The sequence below is a fragment of the Scyliorhinus canicula genome, chromosome 14, assembly GCF_902713615.1.
Source record: "Scyliorhinus canicula chromosome 14, sScyCan1.1, whole genome shotgun sequence".
NCBI classification, from domain to species: domain Eukaryota; kingdom Metazoa; phylum Chordata; class Chondrichthyes; order Carcharhiniformes; family Scyliorhinidae; genus Scyliorhinus; species Scyliorhinus canicula.
In genome coordinates this window covers 49,099,520-49,119,773 of record NC_052159.1, presented here as the reverse complement: position 1 = coordinate 49,119,773, position 20,254 = coordinate 49,099,520, and the positions used below count along the sequence as shown (strand labels likewise).

Below are 20,254 nucleotides of genomic sequence, written 5' to 3'. Positions count from 1 at the left end.
TACATGAGCTACTCTCCACTCTGCCACAGCCACACTCAACACAACCATGAATTATAAATTCTCCATTAATATTTTGGGGCATTTAGTTTGAATTTACATTTTTGATTTTTAATTGGAACCGTTAAATTTTGAAGAAGCTATTCTTTAGCATATGGGATTACAAAATCCTGGATTTTCATCTTCTGAGTCCAGCAATTTCCCGACTTGATAAACCCACTTTGGAAAAAGGTGCCCTGTCTGACCCAGTTTTCACTCCTGGGAATGCAAATGCAGGATGAAGTTTGTCCTGCCACTCCCGGGGGAAGCAGATCAGAGGCAACCACAAGAGTGGCCAAGTGCGGCAGTTCTCTGGGACTTTGTCCAAGATTCTGTACAAGTCACACCATAACTTTACAATTCTATCCCTCTAGAAATGTACCCCAATGCTTTGTTCACTTTTTTCATGGATTTGATTAATCTAAATTATGATAGGTAATTCTGAATATTAATAAATGCACAATGACTATAAAGGCAGATGTTGCAGGCTATATTACTATTGAGTGATTTATACTGTTTATCATTGAGAAGTTTAAATACTATTTTTCCATTTTGGGAGACATAAAGAAGTGAAGAGGCTGGAAATGAAATTTATTAATACCATAGATTTATGCATCACAGCCAGGCTTTCCCAGCATAACCGATTTACACAGTAGAGCTGATATGCATAGCATCATTGCTATACGCAAAGGATCTCTGGAATCTAAGATAACAAGGAAGGCATTCCGAGTTTTGGTTGTAGTGCTGCATTGTTATATACAGCCCTCGTTAAGATTTATCATTAACCATTTCTGATGATTTTCTGTAGTTTTCCTATCTAAAAATGAGTGCAAGAGCAGTATAGAATACAAATTAAGATTAAACAAATACTTCCCTTATGCATGGATAAAATTAGTGTAGTAAATTTACATGATGTGTAGGGAAACTAGGTGGTTGGCTCAATTGCTAGAATTGATTCAGAATGAAAGGTTTCAGTAAGAAAGTTGAAGCGTGATTTAAGATGGAAAATGTTCTTTTCATTTCCATCAGCAGTTTAAGAAAATAAATTTGAGATAATCAAAATCTGAAAGTTTCAGAAATGGCATTCAATGTCCTGTTTGATTTGCATTTTGCCTGGTTAAAGAACTTCAGCTAACCACAATAATCCACATGTAACAAAGAAATATGTCGACACCCTTCAATTCCACCATACTATGGTAACCACGTGATTGGCTTTATAAATAGCTGCATAAAAGCATTAGGCTGTGACTATCCCTGGTCTTTAAGCTAATCCTATTTTCTAGTATTATCCTTTATATCTCACTTGTTTATTCTTACAGGGCATCTGCCTTTCATATTTGTATTTAATTGTACTTGAATGATGCTTATAATTGCCAAATTGACCTGCTGATAATTAAGAAGAATATTAATTGTTATAGCATTACTAACAGTTCTAGCCATATGATGCAAAATTATTTTTCAGATACAGGTATGTTAAAACTTTCTGTAACTCTGTGATTATTTTTTTCTCTCTTTCTCTCTTTAAATGTCCTAAATAGAGGGACGGGATTCTCCATCCAGCGACGCTGGAATCGCGATTGGGCGGACAGTCATGCGTCGATTGGAAATAGAGGTTGAGTGCTGGATGACTAACCAAACGCCATGCTCCAGGCCCTCGATTGCAGCGAGATTGTGTTCCACTCTGCGGCCGGTGTGGGCATTCAAATTATACAGTAATGTCCATTAGCATATCATGCCCGGCCCGGTATTCTATGGCCTCCACCGATCCTCCGCCAGCCAGAAGTGGCGATGGTGTGGTTCATTTGTGGTATTTAAAATCTGGAAACGGGTGCCTTGGCTGATGAGGGAGAGAGAGGAGATAAGCCAAGTAACCAAAGGTGCAACGGTGGGCTGCCAGTTGTGCCACTGGCCAGGGGGCATCTGCCAGGCCCGGGAGGAGTGGGGGGTGGGTGACCAGGAGATGGACCATGGGGTCGGGGTGTCCCCCATTAATGATATGCTAACGGCCATTACTGTATAATTTGAATGCCTACGCCGGCCGCAGCGTCGAACATATTCACGCTGCAATCCAGGCACGGACCCGCAATTCAGTGGCCGCATCAGCACTTAGTCTCTCAAATGGAGAATCCAGCCCGAGATGTTGGTTTTCCAAGTCAGAACAGGCAAATACACAACTGCTCTCATATATCTGCCAAAACTGTAATCAGCATCTGGAGGAATCAGTGTAACTTTATTCAGTTTTCCCTCATTATGGAGAACAGATGTCATTCACTGGTCACCCTTAAAGTGGAACAGGTGAAATATAGACAAATCCTCCAGAGTTTGAAGTGCATCATCTTGCAGTTTCAGCATATCTGGCCTTACAATTAAATGTTCCCTGACTAGAGAACTAGAACAAAATATAATTTCTGTCAAATATATCTATCAATAGGACTGATATCAATCTTGTACAACAATTAAAAAGCTAATTTTATAAAGCCCCATTTATTATAAGTTATTTATGTAATCTGACCTAGCTAGTGAAAATTCTCAATTCTATTGCAAATTTTATTCTCAATTAGGCACTCCTTGCTGACCTTAGAGTGCCTGTCATTACGAATTTCAATTACAGTAAACTATTTGAAGTATGGATTAGAAATACGTAAGTCTTTCCTGTCACTGTTAACAAAAATACACCTTGTCTATTCTTTTGTCATATTATCAGCACAAGGCCCCATACTTTGTCCAATATTTCCTACTCAGAGGGGTTGGAAATTGTAATCTAGATTTGAGATCTATTGGTTTCTCAGAACAAGTATTTGAAAACTTGGTCCATCAATTTTTTTACCGAGGCATAAATAATTGGTGCTATTCAAAACAGCTGACCTTCTGGGCACTAAGTAATTTTGATGTAATCTCATGGGCAATTTCATGATCTGTGGAGAAAATGGAAATGTTAGTTTCACTTATTCAGTGTCATCTTTGTATTCTTTAGTTCTGTGAGCACACTTTGTTACCTGTCTAACCTCTACCATTTAGTTTTTAGGGATTCTTCAGTTTTGCCTACACGGTTTTCTTTTTGAAATTTACTTTACTGTATTTCTATGATGATTGATTTGGCTTAAAATTTAAAACCCCACCAATTATGGACTCCTGATAGTTGGCATTGCAACTTGTTATTTTAAACTACACGTGCTAACTATGCTGTGGTCTATCTCTCTAGCACTCTGCTGCCTAGTCACTCCTGGCTCGAAGAGACCCAAGATCCTTTGAGTTCTCATATTTACACATGAATCTAGTGTTGCCACCTAGTGGTTGTGTTACACTAAGATGTAGTCATTAACCCTTTATGTGTCTCTATATATACAAATCACTACATCCCGCTTTTTTAAACATTTCTTTCTTGTGTTTAACAAAAAGGAAAAATGTATAACAATAATATATAACAAAACTTGAAAATGAAATGAAATGAAAATCGCTTATTGTCACGAGTAGGCTTCAATGAAGTTACTGTGAAAAGCCCCTAGTCGCCACATTCCGGCGCCTGTCCGGGGAGGCTGATACAGGAACTTGATATGTATGTCTCTGTACCGGGCAAAACGAATAACAATCATACAATTTACAGTAAATATTTGCAAGTTAAGTCTATTTGGTTTCTTCCTTCTCGTTGATCTTTTAAGTTGACAACGAGTTGATAATGAAGTTTTTGCAGTTTAATCATGTCATCAAAACTTTGAGAGATTGTTAAAGTGTCCTGAAATATTGTTTCATTTGGTTGAATGTCCGGAAAAATTTCTTTGTGTAGCCTAATTTTTTGTACTGCTCGTTGATTTCTACGAAGAATGTTTCCTTCAGCAGGTTTAATAATGTACAAGCGTGGTGCTGCTTGTCTTATGATTCTGGCAGAGCAGACCAACCTCCATTAGGTATCTTAATTCTGACAGGGTCATCGGAAGTTAAGGTTTCCAGCTAAGTTGCATGCATGTCATAGTATGTTTGTTGACGAGTATGCTGTTGTTACATTTTCCTTAGCACTGGCAGATGGTCTGGATTTTGCAGTTGTATGGATGGTAACGTCGTTCTCCGATCGCGGTTCATCAACAGCTGTGCTAGAGGAGTAGCTCTGTAGAATAGAAGCGCAAGATGGATGTGTGACGCAGAATCCAAAGCTTTATTGATGAGTTGCTTTATTATATGTACACCTTTTTCAACTTTAACGTTGGACTGTGGATAATGTGGACTTGATGTCACATGGTTTAAATTGTATTGTTTGGAAAACTCGGCACATTCGTTGCCGTCAAAACATGACCCATTGTGTGACATGACAGTGGTGGGTATCCCATATCTTGCGAATGTTTCTTTGCTGGATTTTATGACCGATTTGGATGTTAGATCTGGTAGCTTCATGACCTCTGGATAATTGGAATAATAATCGATAAGTATTACATAATCATGACCGTTTGCTTGAAATAGGTCTGTACCAACTTTGGCCCAAGGAGAGGTGACTAAGTCATGTTGCTTCAGAGTCTCCTTTCACTGAGCAGGTTGATACTTCTGACACGTCTCACACGCTGGAACCATGTCAGTTATGTCTTGATTTATTCCTGGCCAGTGTACTGTTGTCTTGCCCTTCGCTAGCACTTCTCAATTCCGAGGTGACCCTCATGAATTTGATCAAGTATCATTGGGCTGAGACACCGTGGTATGACTATCCAGTTGAGTCAAAGAAGTTGTCCATCTACGATCGTCAAATCTGCCAGTACTTTTCTAAATTGAGGACACTGCTGTTTCAGCCACCCATTATTGATATGGTGAACGACGTGTTGCAGCATAGCATCCTTCTTTGTCTCTGTTCAGATTAGGTTGATCTTTTCATCTGAGGCAGGTAGATTTTCTGAACAAAGCTTGGCTTCAACATCTTGTATGAACTTGAACTCGGGTGTAGACGTTCTGGAGTATGATAGCACATCCGCTATGATCAGAACTCTTCCTGATGTGTAGGTGAGGTCTAAGTCGTACTTTCTGAGCTTCATCACGATTCTTTGGAGTCGTGGAGTCATGTCGTTGAGATCCTTCTCAATTATATGCACCAACGGTCTGTGATCCATTTCGACTGTGAAAGTGGGGAATCCATAGACATAGTAATGGAATTTCATTATGCCTGTTTGTAGTCCAAGACATTCTTTCTCGATTTGAGCATATCAACATTCTGTTGGTGTCATCGTTCTAGATGCATATGAAACAGGAACCCAAGACGAGCTGTCATCTCCTTGCAACAGTGCTGCTCCTATTCCATCCTGACTTACATCGGTGGGTATTCTTGTCTCCCTTGGATCAAAAAGTTTGGATCAAAAAATGCTAATATACCTGCAGCCGTTAGTTGTGCTTTTAGATCAAGCCACTCTTTGTTATGGTCATATGTCCACTCGAAAGAGGTTGATTTCTTGATCAAGTTTCTAAGAGCTATTGCCCTGGTCGACAAATTAGGTATGAATTTTCTCAAGAAGTTGACAACGCCTAGAAATCGTATTACGGCTTTTTTTATCCTCGGGGACTTTCACGCCCTGAATGGCTGCAATCTTCTCATTGTCTGGTCGCACACCATGTTCGGATATCTGGTCTCCCAGGGACTTGAGCGTTGAAGTGCCAAACGTACGCTTGGATTGGTTTAATTTAAGACCATACTTATGTATGCGATGAAAAACTTATTTCAGTGATTCAATATGTCCTTCTTTTGTTGATGACCATATGATGATGTCATCAACGTAGACACGAACACTCTCTATTCCTTCCATCATCTATTCTATGATGCAGTGGAATATTTCAGATGCTGAGATTATTGCAAAAGGCATTCAATCAATGCAAAATCTTCCAAAAGGTGTATTGAAGCTTTCTGCTTGAGTCATCCAGTTGCATTTGCCTGAAACCTTGCGATGCATCTAATTTTGTGAAGATGTGTGCATTTGCCATCTCACTGGTGATCTCCTCTCATTTTGGAATGGGATAGTGTTCCCTCATGATGCTTTTGTTGAGATCCTTGGGGTCTATACATATGCATAGATTACCTGATGGTTTCTTCACGCAAACCATCAAACTGAGCCAGTCAGCCAGTTTAGTGACTCTTGAAATAATACCTTGGTTCTGTAGTCGCTCTAATTCTAGCTTCAATATTTCTCTCAGCGGAGCAGGAATTCTCCGAGGAGGATGTACCACAGTTTTGGCATCCGTCTTTAACAAGATTTTGGGTGGGATTCTCCAATCCTGGGGCTAAGTGTTGATGCCGTTGAAAATACCGGAGCATTTTACGACGGCGTCATGTAGCCCCGAGGAGCAGTGATCCTGCGCCTCATAGGCGGCCAGCACAGCACTGGAGCGCTTCACGCAGCTCCAGCTGCCGATACGGGTGCCAGCACGGCTGGCGCAGGTCCGCACATGTGTGCCACGGCCAGCACAGGTTCGCGCATGCAGGTGGGTTGCCTTCTCTGCGCTGGCCCCCGGGTAATATGGCGGAGCCCTACAGGGGCCTGGCGCAGAGAAACATAGGCCCTCCCGGGATAAGCCCGATCGCGGGCCTGGCCACTGTGGAGACCCCCACCCCCCAGAGTCGGATCCCCCCTCATCCACACCAGAACAGCTCCCACAGCATGAACGCCGAGGTCCCGCTGGGTAGGACCACAGCGAACGGCGGCGGCGGAACTTGGCGGGCATTCGGCCCGTCGAGCGCGGAGAATTGCCGGGGGGTGGGCTCACATTGAGTGCCCCTCCCCCAGTGATTCTCCAACCCGGCGCAGGGTCGGAGAATCCCGCCTCTTATACTTGAATGGAAGCGTAACCGTGTCTTTAATGACATCTGGATATTGATTTAAAATATTTTGGATATCATCATTCAGTATGGGTTGAGAGAAGTTGCAGTATAAATTTGCTGTATTAGGTGTAACTCCCTGCAGGCTTGTGCACCTAAGAGTGATGATTTATCTGACTTGACAATCTCAAAACCTTAGTGATGTCACAATATTCTTGTTGGAAACCTTTAAATAGCATGATCCAATCGATGAATTTTAATTGCCATTATAGTCTTTCAAACTACAGGCTGCTGGACTATCTCAGGTGCTTGCTTGAGACTGTTGAGATCCAGCTTTGACAGCAAGTTAGCTGAAGCGCCAGTATCCAACTTGGACAGTTGTTAATGTTTAAAACAGAATGTGTTGCTGGAGTGCAGTCATGGGGAGGGTAGGTTGGCGCTGCTGAATTTTTACAATTACTACTGGGCGGGTAATATAGCCATGATATAGCCATGATATAGCCATGATTAGGAAGTGGGTAGTGGGGGAGGGGTTGGTGTGGGAGCGGATGGAGGCGGTGTCATGTAGGGACACAAGTTTGGGAACACTGAGAAGGACACCTCTCCCGTTCTTGCGGGCCCGATACTCCACAGGTCCGGTGGTGGTGGCGGCTCTGAGAATCTGGGGGCAGTGGAGGAGATATAAGAGAGTGGAGGGAGCATCGGCTTGGACCCCGATTTATAATAATCATCGGTTTGTACCGGGTAGGCTGGATGGTGGGTTCCGGAGATGGCAAAGGGCAGGAATTAGGAGGATGGGGGATCTATTTATAGATGGGAGCTTCCGCAGCTTGCAAACCTTGGAGGATAAATTTGAATTGGCAGCAGGGAATGGGTTTAGGTATCTGCAGTTGCAAGACTTCTTGAGAAGGCAGGTTCCGGCCTTCCCGCTGCTGCTGCTACAGGGGATACAGGACAGAGTGGTCTCCAGTACCTGGGTGGGAGAGGGGAAGGTATCAGATATTTACCAGGAACTTTTGGAATCAGAGGAAACTCCGGTGGAGGAGCAAAAGGGCAAGTGGGAAGATGAGCTAGGAGGAGAGATAGAGGCGGCTCTGTGTGCAGATGTCCTAAGCAGGATTAACACAACCTCATCATGTGCCAGGCTTAGCCTGATACAATTCAAGGTAGTCCACCGGGCACACATGACGGTGGCCTGGATGAGCAAGTTTTTTGGGGTAGAGGACAGGTCTGCGAGGTGCGCGGTAAACCCAGAAAAACATGTCCACATGTTTTGGGAATGCCCAAAGCTTAGAGGGTTTTGGCAGGGTTTCGCTAAGGTAATGTCCACAGTACTCAAAACATGAGTGGTGCCGAGTCCGGAGGTGGCGATCTTTGGAGTGTCGGAAGAGCCGGGTGCTCGGGGGCGAAAGAGGCCAACGTCTTGGCCTTTGCCTCCCTGGAAGCCTGGAGCTCATTACTGTGGAGGGACTCGAAGCCCCTGTGTGCAGAGACCTAGGTTAGTGACATGGCTGGGTTTCTCAGTCTCAACAAAATAAGGTTTGCCTTAAGGGGGTCAATGGTAGGGTTCACCCGGAGGTGGCAGCCGTTCGTCAACTTTCTCGGGGAAAATTAAAATGTCAGCAGAAGCAGAATTCCAAAAGTCGGGGGGGGGGGGGGGTCGGGGTCAGACTGTTGTTTTATTGTTCGGGGGTGTGAAGATTGTCATGTGAGAGTACCTTTAAGAAATGGATGTTTAAGCAATGTACCTTTAAGAAATGCAGCAGCTCATATTACTGACGTGATGTCAGAGGGTGGGGGTAGTTGAGTGAGCTCACTTCTGCTTTTTGGGAGTTTTAGTTTCAGTTTTGAGGAAAAGAGCTTGGGTGTGTGTGTTTGCTGTGAGCTGGATCTGCAGTGATCTCTGCCATGAAAGACTATCTCTGAATCATTTGGGTGATTTAAACCCATAATAGTAATGTCTTTAACCTGATGTGTTTCTGTTGTTAAAGGTGTTAAGTCTTTTGGAGGTTTGAAGGAATTATTTAGTGTTGTATTATTTTTGGGATTATCTTTGGAGTAAGGGATGGTAAATGATCCAATGTTTATTTTAAAAGGTTAAGTTGAATTCATGGAATAAACATTGTTTTGTGTTTTAAAAACCCACGTGTCCATAATTATAATACCACACCTGGAGACCAAGCCATGTGCTTCAAAAGCAACAATACATTAAAGGGAGAGGTTGGTCGAACTCCATGATACATTTTGAGGTTCTGAAAACGCCGCTCCCATAACAAGATTGGGATGGGGGTGGAAATGCTTATTGTACCATGTTTACGTCGCTGTTATTGTTATAAAAACTTGCAAATACCCTAATAAGAATATTTTTAAAAAAGTTAATGTTTAAAACAGTGTTCCATTCAGTGTCCAAATTTATAGAATTAATTAGTTGATGATGTGGTGTTACTTCAGTGGACTCTTCACATTTCTCTATTATCCCAACAAAGAACATATTTTTCAGTGAGTAACTATCTGTGTCAGTTGAAAAATTCTCTTTTGATTCTTCTTCTTTGGATTCAACACTGTGTACATTAATCTGTCTTGAAGCCTGTTTAGCAGATTTAAATGCGAGTGAGAATCTGCGCTGTGCAGCAAAATGGTTTAATTTGTTACCTGGTGAGCATTGTTTTCCTCTGGCAGGGCATGTTTTGGGGAGGTTCAACTCCTTGAACACGTCATGACGTTGACGTCATTACGCACAACACTTCTTCGCGTATGTGCAGATCGGTTTCCGTCCGTCTCGCATTTTTTCAGGAAGTGCGCCTGTGTAGGGTTTTAGTGCATGCGTGCAAGATGGCTGCCATCCCGCAAAGATATTGGTGAAGTACACCCGGGTGATCAGGAGGAGGGAATTGGGAGACTCCCATTTAAGAGGGCAGTGAAGAGTTTCAGATACCTGGGGGTGCAGGTGGCCAGGAGTTGGGGGACTCTCCATAAGCTTAATTTTACCAGGCTGGTGGAGCAGATGGAGGAGGAATTTAAAAGGTGGGACATGGTGCCGCTATCGTTGGCGGGTAGAGTGCAGTCCGTCAAAATGACAGATCTCCCGAGGTTCTTGTTCCTTTTTCAGTGTTTGCCCATCTTTATCCCTAGGGCCTTTTTTAGAAGGGTGATTAGCAGCATCATGAGCTTTGTTTGGGCGCATGGGACCCCGAGGGTGAAGAGGGTCTTCTTGGAGTGGGGTAGAGATGGGGGGGGGGGGGGGGGGGGGGGGCTGGCGTTACCCAATCTCTCGGGGTATTATTGGGCGGCCAATGTGTCGATGGTGCGCAAGTGGGTAATGGAGGGGGAGGGGGCAGCATGGAAACGGATGGAGAGGGCGTCCTGTGGAGATACAAGCCTGGGGGCCCTGGTAACGGCGCCGTGGCCGCTCCCTCCTACGAGGTATACCATGAGTCCGGTGGTGGCGGCTACCCTCAAGATTTGGGGGCAGTGGAGGCGACATAGGGGAGAAGTGGGGGGCTTGATGGAGGCTCCGTTAAGGGGGAACCATAGGTTCGTCCCGGGGAACATTGATGGGGGATTTCAGGGTTGGCACAGAGCGGGCATCAGACAGCTGAGGGACCTGTTTATTGATGGGAGGTTTGCGAGCCTGGGGGAGTTGGAGGAGAAATTTGAGCTCCCCCCCGGGGAACATGTTCAGGTATCTGCAGGTAAAGGCATTTGCTAGGCGGCAGGTGGAGGGATTCCCTTCGCTTCCCGCGAGGGGGGTGAGCGACAGGGTGCTTTCGGGGGTCTGGGTCGGAGAGGGGAAGATATCTGATATCTACAAGGTTATGTAGGAGGTGGAGGAGGCGTCAGTAGAGGAGGTGAAAGCTAAGTGGGAGGGGGAACTGGGGGAACAGATCGAAGACGGGACATGGGCTGATGCCCTGGAGAGGGTTAATTCTTCCTCCTCGTGTGCGCGGCTTAGCCTCATCCAATTCAAGGTGCTGCTCTGGGCCCACATGACTGGGACGAGGATGAGTAGGTTCTTTGGGGGTGAAGACAGGTGTGTCAGGTGCTCGGGGAGTCCAGCGAACCATGCCCGTATGTTCTGGGCATGCCCGGCACTGGAGGAGTTCTGGAAGGGGGTGGCGAGGACAGTGTCGAGGGTGGTGGGATCTAGGGTCAAGCCAGGATGGGGACTCGCGATTTGTGGGGTTGGGGTGGAGCCGGGAGTGCAGGAGGCGAACGAGGCCGGTGTGCTGGCCTTTGCGTCCCTAGTAGCCCGGCGAAGGATCTTGCTACAATGGAAGGATGCGAGGCCCCCAAGCGTGGAGACCTGGATCAATGACATGGCGGGTTTCATTAAGCTAGAGAAGGTCAAATTCGCCCTGAGAGGGTCGGTACAAGGGTTCTTTAGGTGGTGGCAACCTTTTCTCGACTTTCTGGCTCAACGATAGGGTACGGGGACAGTAGCAGCAGCGACCCGAGGGGGAGGGGAAAGGTGGGGAGGGAAAAGGGGGGGCGGACAATGACTATGTTTGTCTATTTAATTTAAATTTATTTTTAAGTTCTTTTGTTGTTCATTGGGGTTGGGGGGGTGGGGGATGTGATACATGCGTCGATACGGTCTGGGGTGTTACAGTTATTATGGGTTATTTTGTTGCATTTCATTGTTTGTCGTTATGTTTTATATTTTCTGTAAAAAAATTCCAATAAAAATTATATTAAAAAAAAAAGATATTGGTGAAGATACTGGCAGGTAGGCTAGAGGAGTGCCTCCCGAAGGTGATAGGTGAAGATCAGACGGGGTTTGTGAGAGGGTGGCAGCTCTTTTCGAACATTAGGAGGGTATTGAACGTGGTTATGGTACTGACAGAGGGGAAGGAAACAGAGGTTCCATTGGACGCCGAGAAAGCGTTTGACCGGGTAGAATGGGGGTACTTGATGGCAGTTCTAGAGCAGTTTGGAATTGGACCCAGATTTGTGGACTGGGTAAAGCTGTTATATAAGGAGCCGAGGGCCAGTGTCCGCACAAATAACAGCTCAGAATACTTTCCTCTCCACCGTGGGACTAGGCAGGGATGTCTTATGTCCCCCCGGCTGTTTGCACTCGCGATTGAGCCATTGGCCATCGCTTTAAGAAGTTCGGGGGTATGGAAAGGGATAGTGTGGGGGGGAGGGGTATAGAGCACAGGGTGTCCTTGCATGCCGATGACTTGTTATTGTATGTGTCGAAACCATGTGTGTCAATAAGGGGAATACTGGAGCTGCTTCGGGTGTTTGGGTCTTTCTCAGGGTACAAATTAAATCTAAACAAGTGAATATTTTGTGGTGTCTCGGCCAGGGGTGGGGGGGGGTTGCCATTCCGTAAGGCAGGGAGTCACCTTAGATACCTGGGGGTGCAGGTTGCTTGGGATTGCGGGGGGGGGGGGCTCCGTAGGTACAACATTTCCAGTTTGGTGGGGAGAGTGAAAGCTGATCTGGCAAGGTGGGATGGTCTACCTCTGTCACTGGCGGGTCGGGTACAGGTGGTTAAAATGAATGTGCTGCAGCAATTCCTGTTTATTTTACAATGCCTGCCGATTTTCCTGCTAACGGCATTTTTTTAGAGAGATTGAAGGGATGATTACCTCGTTCATATGGGGAGGGAAGGTGACCAGAATTAAAAAGGTGCTGCTACAGAGGGGAAGACAGGCAGGGTGTCTGGGTCTTCTGAACCTGATGTATTATTACTGGGCGGTGAATGTGGAGAAGGTGCGGAGCTGGGTCAGAGGGGTTGATTCCCAGTGGGTCAGGATGGAGGAGAGTTTGGGTAGGGAGTCTGGATTGAAGGCGCCAGCGACAGCGCCGCTCCCGGTGGCCCCGGGGAGATACTCAGGGAGTCCGGTAGTAATAACTTTGTTGAGAATTTGGAGGCAGTTTTGACAACACTTCAGGTTGGGGGCAGGGTCAAGGGAAATGCCGATTCGGGAGAGCCACAGATTTGAGCCATGGAAATGGGACGAAAATTTTCAGAGATGGGAGGAGAAAGGAATTAGGACACTAAAAGATTTATTTCTTGGGAGTTGTTTTGTGGGATTGAAGGAGCTGGGAGCGAAGTATGGGCTGGAGCAAGGGGAAATATTTAGATACATGACTTTGCAAGACTTTGCCAGAAAGGAGATACAGAGTTTCCCAGTAGAGCCGGCTTCCACATTACTGGAGGAGGTGCTGACGACAGGGGGACTGGAGAAGAGGGTAGTACCGGCGGTTTATGGGGAAATTTTGGAGGAGGAAAAGGCGCTGCTAGAAGGGATAAAGGCAAAGTGGGAGGAAGAGTTGGGACAGGGTATGGAGGAGGGGTTCCGGTGTGAGGTGCTCCGGAGGGTGAACGCCTCCACCTTGTGTGCGCGGTTGGGGCTGATACAGCTGAAGGTGGTGTATAGAGCGCACCTTACAAGGGTGAGAATGAGCCGGCTCTTTGAGGAGGTAGAAGATGTGTGTGAACGTTGCCGGGGGGGGGGGGGGGGGGGGGGGGGGGGGGGGCTGCAAACCACATTCCTATGTTTTGGTCCTGTCCAAAGCAGGAGGATTACTGGAAGGAGGTGTTTAATGTAATCTCTGAAGTGGTGCACGTGAAAGTGGACACGAGCCCTCGGGCGGCCATAGTCGGGGTGTCGGACCAGCCGGGGTTGGAAATGGGCGCGGAGGCAGATGTTGTAGCCTTCGCCTCGTTGATCGCCCAAAGGCAAATCCTGTTAGGGTGGAGTACAACCTCTCCACCCTGTGCCTTGGCGTGGCGGGGGGACCTGCTGGAATTCTTGACACTTGAAAAGGTCAAATTTGAACTGAAGGGAAGGATGCAGGGCTTGTACAATTCATGGGCGTTATTCATTATGCACTTTCAAGAATTGGATCACATAGAACATTATGGGGGTTGGGAGCTGGGAGGTTGCGCCGGGGGGGGGGGGGGGGAGAGGGACTTTATGTGTTAATGGTGACTATTGGTGATTCCTGATTCCTTTTTGTCATTTGTTTATGTTAACATGCGGGCTAATGTCTGGGGTTTGGTGGGAGGATGGGATCGTTGTTATTGATATGGGGATTGACATTACATCCGTTACTGATTATTGTTTATTGTTGGGTCTAAATCTGGGAGAAAATGTGAAAAAGGAGAATAAAAAATGTTTTTTTTAAAAGATGGCTGCCATCCAAAACATGCATCTTCTTCATCTGCGACACTGCCTTAACACACTCAACCTCGTGGTGGATTTTTCATGCCCATTTAACGGAGATAATACTCTTGGTACTGATTCTTAGATTGTTAATGAACAAGGCATTTTTCGATCGTGATTTCTAGAGTTAGATCCTTGTGTCTAAGTAATCTTTCTCTGAGGTGTTCATCATTAATACCAAACACTATTTGGTCTTGAATCATCAAATCATGCAGTGCTGAAAATTTACAGGATTGTGCCCGCAGTCTTAGATCAGTAACAAAGCTGTTAAATGATTCACCCTTGTTTTGTAATCTCTTATGAAATATGAAGTGCTCAAATGTTTCATTAGTCTGCATTTTACAGTGGTCATCGAATTTGTTAAGAATTGTATCAAACTTTGTTTTGTCTTGACCCGCAGCGTACTGAAAAGAATTGTAGATCTCTATTGCATGTTGACCAGCCATAGTTAATAACAAAGCAATTTTGCGAGCATCAGTTGTATTAGTTAAATCAGATGCTTCCAGATTTCTGTTTAAACAGACGCCAGTTTACGTTTAAGTTTCCGGTTATCCTTGGGTGTTGAGGAGCTTGAGCTTTATCCATCGATCCTTTAGTTTTCAAAGGTCTGTTGTTTTCTGATGATGTTTCTCAAGTCGAATAGCTGATTGGATTTTTCTTTCTTTCTGATCTTTCTATATTATACTAGCTAGTTTGCTGAAGCCAATGGCCTGGTACCATGTTATATTACTCTTTGGTAATATATCGTTACTCTTTCCTTTATATATCCAGAATGGGCTGATGGTGTGATTCTCAAGAAACCACCAATCTTCAACTTAAAGCAAAATATTTAATGAATAACAAATTGATTAATATTGAGTTTGCACACTCTACAGAACTAAAACTAGTAATCAAGTAATTAATAAAGTATCAACTATTTTAAACTACACGTGCTAACTATGCTGTGATCTATCTCTCTAACACACTGCTGTCTAGTCACTCCTGGTTCGAAGAGACCCAAGATCCTTTGAGTTCTCATATTTTTACAGGAATCTAGTGTTGCCATCTAGTGGTTGTGTTACACTAAGAGGTAATCATTAACCCTTTATATGTCTCTATATATACATATCACTAGACATGCTTCTCCATTCTGATTAATACTATGCCCCACACTACTTGTTTGGTGCCCAAGAAACAACTCCTACCTTTGGTTGCTCTCCCTTGCTGTTTCTTAGCTCCACTGAAACATATTCCACATTTTGTTCTTCTGACCTGAGATCATCCCTTACTAATGTGCTGATCCCATCCTTTATTATAAGTGCAGTACCACCTCTTTTTTCTCTTTGCCTGCCCTTCCTAAGTGTTGAATAATCCTTGAATAATCAGTTCCCATTCTTTGGAAACCATCTTTCGCTTCCTGTTTTTGTTATTTTAGCATCAGTTATGATGATTAATGACCTGTTTGGTGCTATGAATTGAGTAGAGACAAATTTGATTCTCTTTACACAAGACTCTTTGAGTCAAAGTAGGTCAATGATCAGTGGGATGGATGCAATTTGCTAACAATACAAGTATGAGCACCAGAGTCTTAGATGAACTCAAAGTTATAGGAAATAAGAGACTGACCAAAGGAGAATTGGAATAAACACAGAAATTGCTGGAAAAACTGTAATCTGGCAGCATATTTCATTAATTCATTTATGGGATGTGGAATGGAGATGTTTGGCTTGGCTAATTCTTCTTGCCCATTCCTACCTGCTTGCTTGCTTGAACTGCTGTCGTCCATGTTGTAGGTACACCCACAATGCTGTTAGAGAGGGACTTCCAGGATTTTGACTCTGTAACCTTGAAATATAGCAATATGTTTCAAAGTCAGGATGGTGAGTGGCTTGGAGGGAACTTCAAAGTGTTGATGTTCCCATGAACTGCTGCCCTTGTCCTTCTAGATGGTAGCATTTGTTGATTTGGAAGATGCTGCCTCAGGAACCTTGGTGAGTTCCTATTGTGTATCTTATAGATTTTACACACTGTGTCCACTGTGCTCTGGTGGTTGAGGGAATGAATGTGGATTGGGTGCTAATCAAGTGGTCTACTTTTGTCCTGGATAGTATCAAGCTTCTTGAGTGTTGTTGCATCTGCACTCATTGAGGCAAGTGGAGGGTATTCCATTACACTCTAGACTTGTGTCTTGTAGATGATGGACAGGCTTTGGGGAATCGGGAGGTGAGTTCCCTGCTGCAGGGCTCATAACTTGTGATGTGCTCTTGTAGCCACGGCTACAAGATTCATACGGCTATTCCGGGTCAGTTTCTGGTCAATTGTAAGTCCCCATAAGTTAATAGTGTGGGATCCAGATGTGGGATTGAATGTCAAGGGGCAATGATATTGCCTGGCACTTGTGTGGCATGAATTTAACTTGTGATTTGTCAGCCCTAGCCTGGATATTGTCGAGGTCTTGCTGCATTTGGACATAGAATGTTTCAGTATCTGAGGAGACAAGAATCGTGTTGAACATTGTGCAGAATTCAGTGAGCATTACCACTTCTGACCTTATGATGGAAGGAAGGTCATTGATGAAGCAGCTGAAGGTGGTTGGGCTTAGGACACTACCCTGAAGAATCCCTACAGTGATGTCCTGGAACTGAGATGTTTGACCTCCAACAACCACCACCACCTTCCTTTGTGACAGGTATGACTGCAACCAGCGAGAGTATTCCTCCTGACTCCCATTGGCTCCAGTTTTGCTCGGGTTCCTTGACACTCATTTGATCAAATGCTGCCTTGATGTCAAGGGCAGTCACTCTCACCTCACCTCTGGCTTTCAGCTCTTTTGTCCATGTTTGAACCAAAAATTTAATAAAGTCAGAAGCTGAGTGGCCCTGACAGAGCCCAAGCTGACAATCAGTGAGCAGGTTATGTCTAAGCAAGTGCTGCTTGAAAGCATTACTGATGACTTTTCCCATCACTTTATTGATAATCAAAAATAGGTTGGTGAGGTGGTCACTTGCTGTGTTGGACATGTCCTGCTTTTTGTGTGCAGGACATTCCTGGGACATTTTCCACATTGCCAGGTAGATGCCAATGGTATAACTACACTGGAACAGCATGGTTAGGGGTACAGCAATGTCTGGAGCACATGTCTTCAATGCAAATGTTGGAATATTGTTTGGGCCCATAGGCTTTTCAGTATCCAGTGTCTTCAGCTGTTTCTTGATATCACATGAAGTGAATTGAATTAGCTGAAGACTGGCATCTGTGATGCAGGGGTCCTCCAGAGAAAACTGAGATGTACTCATCTCTTCTTGCTGATGATTTTTGCAAATACTTCAACCTTATCTTTTGCACTGAGCCCCTATCTGCAATACTTGCCTCTTTTTGCCAGCGTTTATGTCATGGGATGGGAAGGGTTTGGAGACCTCTTTGTGGAGTGAAGGTTTTCCAGCTTTAAGGAGCTGTCGGAAAATTTTCAACTCTCTGCTTTCCAATCTGCTTAGATACATTGTTTCCCGATTTTCCCCAGCTTTTCCCTATTTTCCCCCCACACCATCATCCTTTCTGTTGAAGAGGATTTTGTTTTAGGCCGGGCCTAGTGGGGGGATTATTTTGTGCGTGTACGGTCAGATCCTGGTGGCTATTTTTGGGATATCAGATCGCCAGTGCTGCAGATGGGCGTGAAGGCGGATGTCCTCGCCTTTGCCTTGTTAATAGCCCAAAGACGAGTTCTGTTGATTGTAGGTCTCCTACTCTGCCTAACGCCTAGGCTTGGTTGGGTGACCTCACATCATTCTTATATTTAGAGAAAGTCAAGTACACCGTTAGGGGCTTCGTTGAAGGGTTCCATCGAAGATGGCAAGTATTAATTTTCTTTTTTAAAGAACTGGTCACCGTCCGTTAAGGGGTTTGGTTTAATGTTGAGGTATTAAGCTGAATTGTGTTTTTGAGTGTTTGTCATGTTCTCTGTTGTTGCAACTTGAATTAATAGTTTGATATTTTGTTCATCGTGAAAAATTTTCAGTAAACAAATTTTTTTTAACTTTTGCACTGATGCGCTGGGCTCCCCTATCATTAAGGATGGGGATATTTATGGAAACTCCTGCAGCAAGTTGCTCAATTGTCCAGCAATATTCACAATTGGATGGGATAGGACTGCAAAGATTTCATTCCAGGATTGCATTCAACCATTGCCTATGGTATTCTTTAGTTGTGTCTTTTGCATGTTGTTTTCGGTTTTTGCATGCAAGTAGTCCTGAGTTCTAGCTGGACAACTCTTCATTAAACCAGGGTTGATTCCCTGGCTTGGTACTACAAATAATAATTGCTTATTGTCACAAGTAGGCTTCAATGAAGTTACTGTGAAAAGCCCCTAGTCGCCACATTCCGGCGCCTGGTCAGGGAGGCCGGGACGGGAATTGAACCCGCGCTGTTGGCCTTGCTCTGCATAAGCCAGCTGTTTAGCCCACTTTGCTAAACCAGCCCCTTAATGAGCCTGATACAGTTCAACATCGTACACAGGGAACATGTGACGTGGGCAAGAATGAATGGGTTCTTTCAGATGGTGGCAGATGTGTGTGAGAAGTGTGGGCGGGGACCAATGAATCACGCACATATGTTCTGGGCTGTGAAAAGTTGGAGAGATTCTGGGTGGGTGTGTTCGCAGTGCTACCAAAGCTAGCGGGGGAGGAGGTTGAGCCGGACTCTTTGGTGGCGATATTTGGGATATCGGAGAAGCCGAAGCTGATGGAGGGGAGGAAGGCCGATGTGATGGCCTTTGCCTCTCTGATTGCCCGACAACAAATTTTACTGGAGTGGCGGTCAGCAGCGCCACTGGGGGTAGCGACCTGGCTGGGTGACTTATATGACTTTCTTCGGCAGGAAAAGAACAAATACAAGTTAAAGGATCCAGCAGAGGGTTTTGAGGCAACGTGGGGGATGTTCGTGACTGTGTTTGAGAAGTTGTTCGTCACGGGGGCGGGGGTGGGCAAAATGGGGAAAAATTTGTACAAACTGTACAGTTGTGTGTTGGAAAGTTTGTTTCCCGAATTGTTTATATGTTGTAACTTTTCATATATGTTTGGAATAAAATACATTTTTTTTAAAATAAATAAAATCATCCACCAGGACCCTCCCCAGCAAAGACTGGGAGAGGTAGCGGAAAAGATTTGACGACCGACCAGAGATGGAAGGAAGCCGTGTGCGAGACCCACCATTATGGACGAAAGCCCTGAGGAATTGAGACTCAGAGAATCGGACCCACAGCTTGACGAATTCCATTGGCTTGGATAGTATTAAGAATCTTGGGATCATTTAGTATTGTTTTGGGATAGTCTAAGAAGGGTAACTGCTATACTGTTTGATAAATAAATGTAGTTGAATCATCCACTTGTATTTGTCCTTTGGTCATCTCGCAAAGAAAGACACCTAGGTAAAATGCTTGAGTAATAAACTGGTCAAAGTGTCTGAGACAGCAGTTTAATACAACTGAGTAGCTTACCAGGCCATTTGAGGGCATTTAAGAGTCAACCATATTCCTGTCGATCTGGAGTCGCGTGCAAGCTAGACCGGGTAAAGGCGGCAGATTTCCTTCCCTTCAGGGCATAGTGGAACAGATGGGTTTTTAGGACAATTGAGAACGTTTTCGTGATCATCATTAAGCTTTTAATTCCTGATTTTTATTTAATTCAAATTCCGCCATCTGCCATAGTGGGATTAGAACCTGGGTTCCCAGAGCATTACCCTCCGTTTCAGAATTATTACTAGTCCAGTGACAATAGCCCCCCTTATGGAAAGAGGAGCAGCGTTACTGTTTAGGGTCATGAAGCGTCATCAGAACTGGGAAAGGTAATCATTTTTATGTAGGTGAAATAGGGAGAATGGGAAAAGAACAAAAGGGAAGGTCTGTGAAAAGGCAGAAGGTGGGAGACATTAAATAACAAAAGAGTTGGTGGAGCTGAGTCAAAGAGAGTTGTAATGGGACAAGTAAAGAAACAAAAGTTGGGCCTAGAGGAGCTTTAGATGGCAGAAGAATAAATAGCTGTCATTTGATAGAAAAGTGAGAAAAACAAGATTACGGCCGGCACATGCAAAGATAAAGAAAATGGAGAAGCAAAGATTATGGTATTAAATTGTTGAACTTAATGGGAGGTTTGGAATCAGAAACTCGGGAATAGAGTTTAAAGCATGGGTTCAAGACAATGGGATAGATTTTATGGAGCCTGCTGGAGTGGGCACAGATAACTGTAAGGGAGACCATATGTCAGACTCCTGGCAGTGGTAAAAC

At 44.6% G+C, this 20,254-nt stretch overlaps 1 long non-coding RNA gene across 2 annotated transcripts; it reads left to right on the top strand.

Annotated features, from left to right (window-relative positions):
- The first annotated feature begins 1,087 nt into the window (after nucleotides 1-1,087).
- On the top strand, nucleotides 1,088-19,354 carry LOC119977513. 2 transcript variants are annotated; one of them, XR_005463206.1, is made up of 2 exons: nucleotides 1,088-1,504; nucleotides 19,096-19,354. It is a non-coding gene; the product is annotated as an uncharacterized LOC119977513 (long non-coding RNA). The 2 variants fall into 2 exon arrangements; XR_005463207.1 differs by lacking the exon at nucleotides 1,088-1,504 and adding an exon at nucleotides 16,587-16,666.
- The last annotated feature ends 900 nt before the right edge of the window (nucleotides 19,355-20,254 follow it).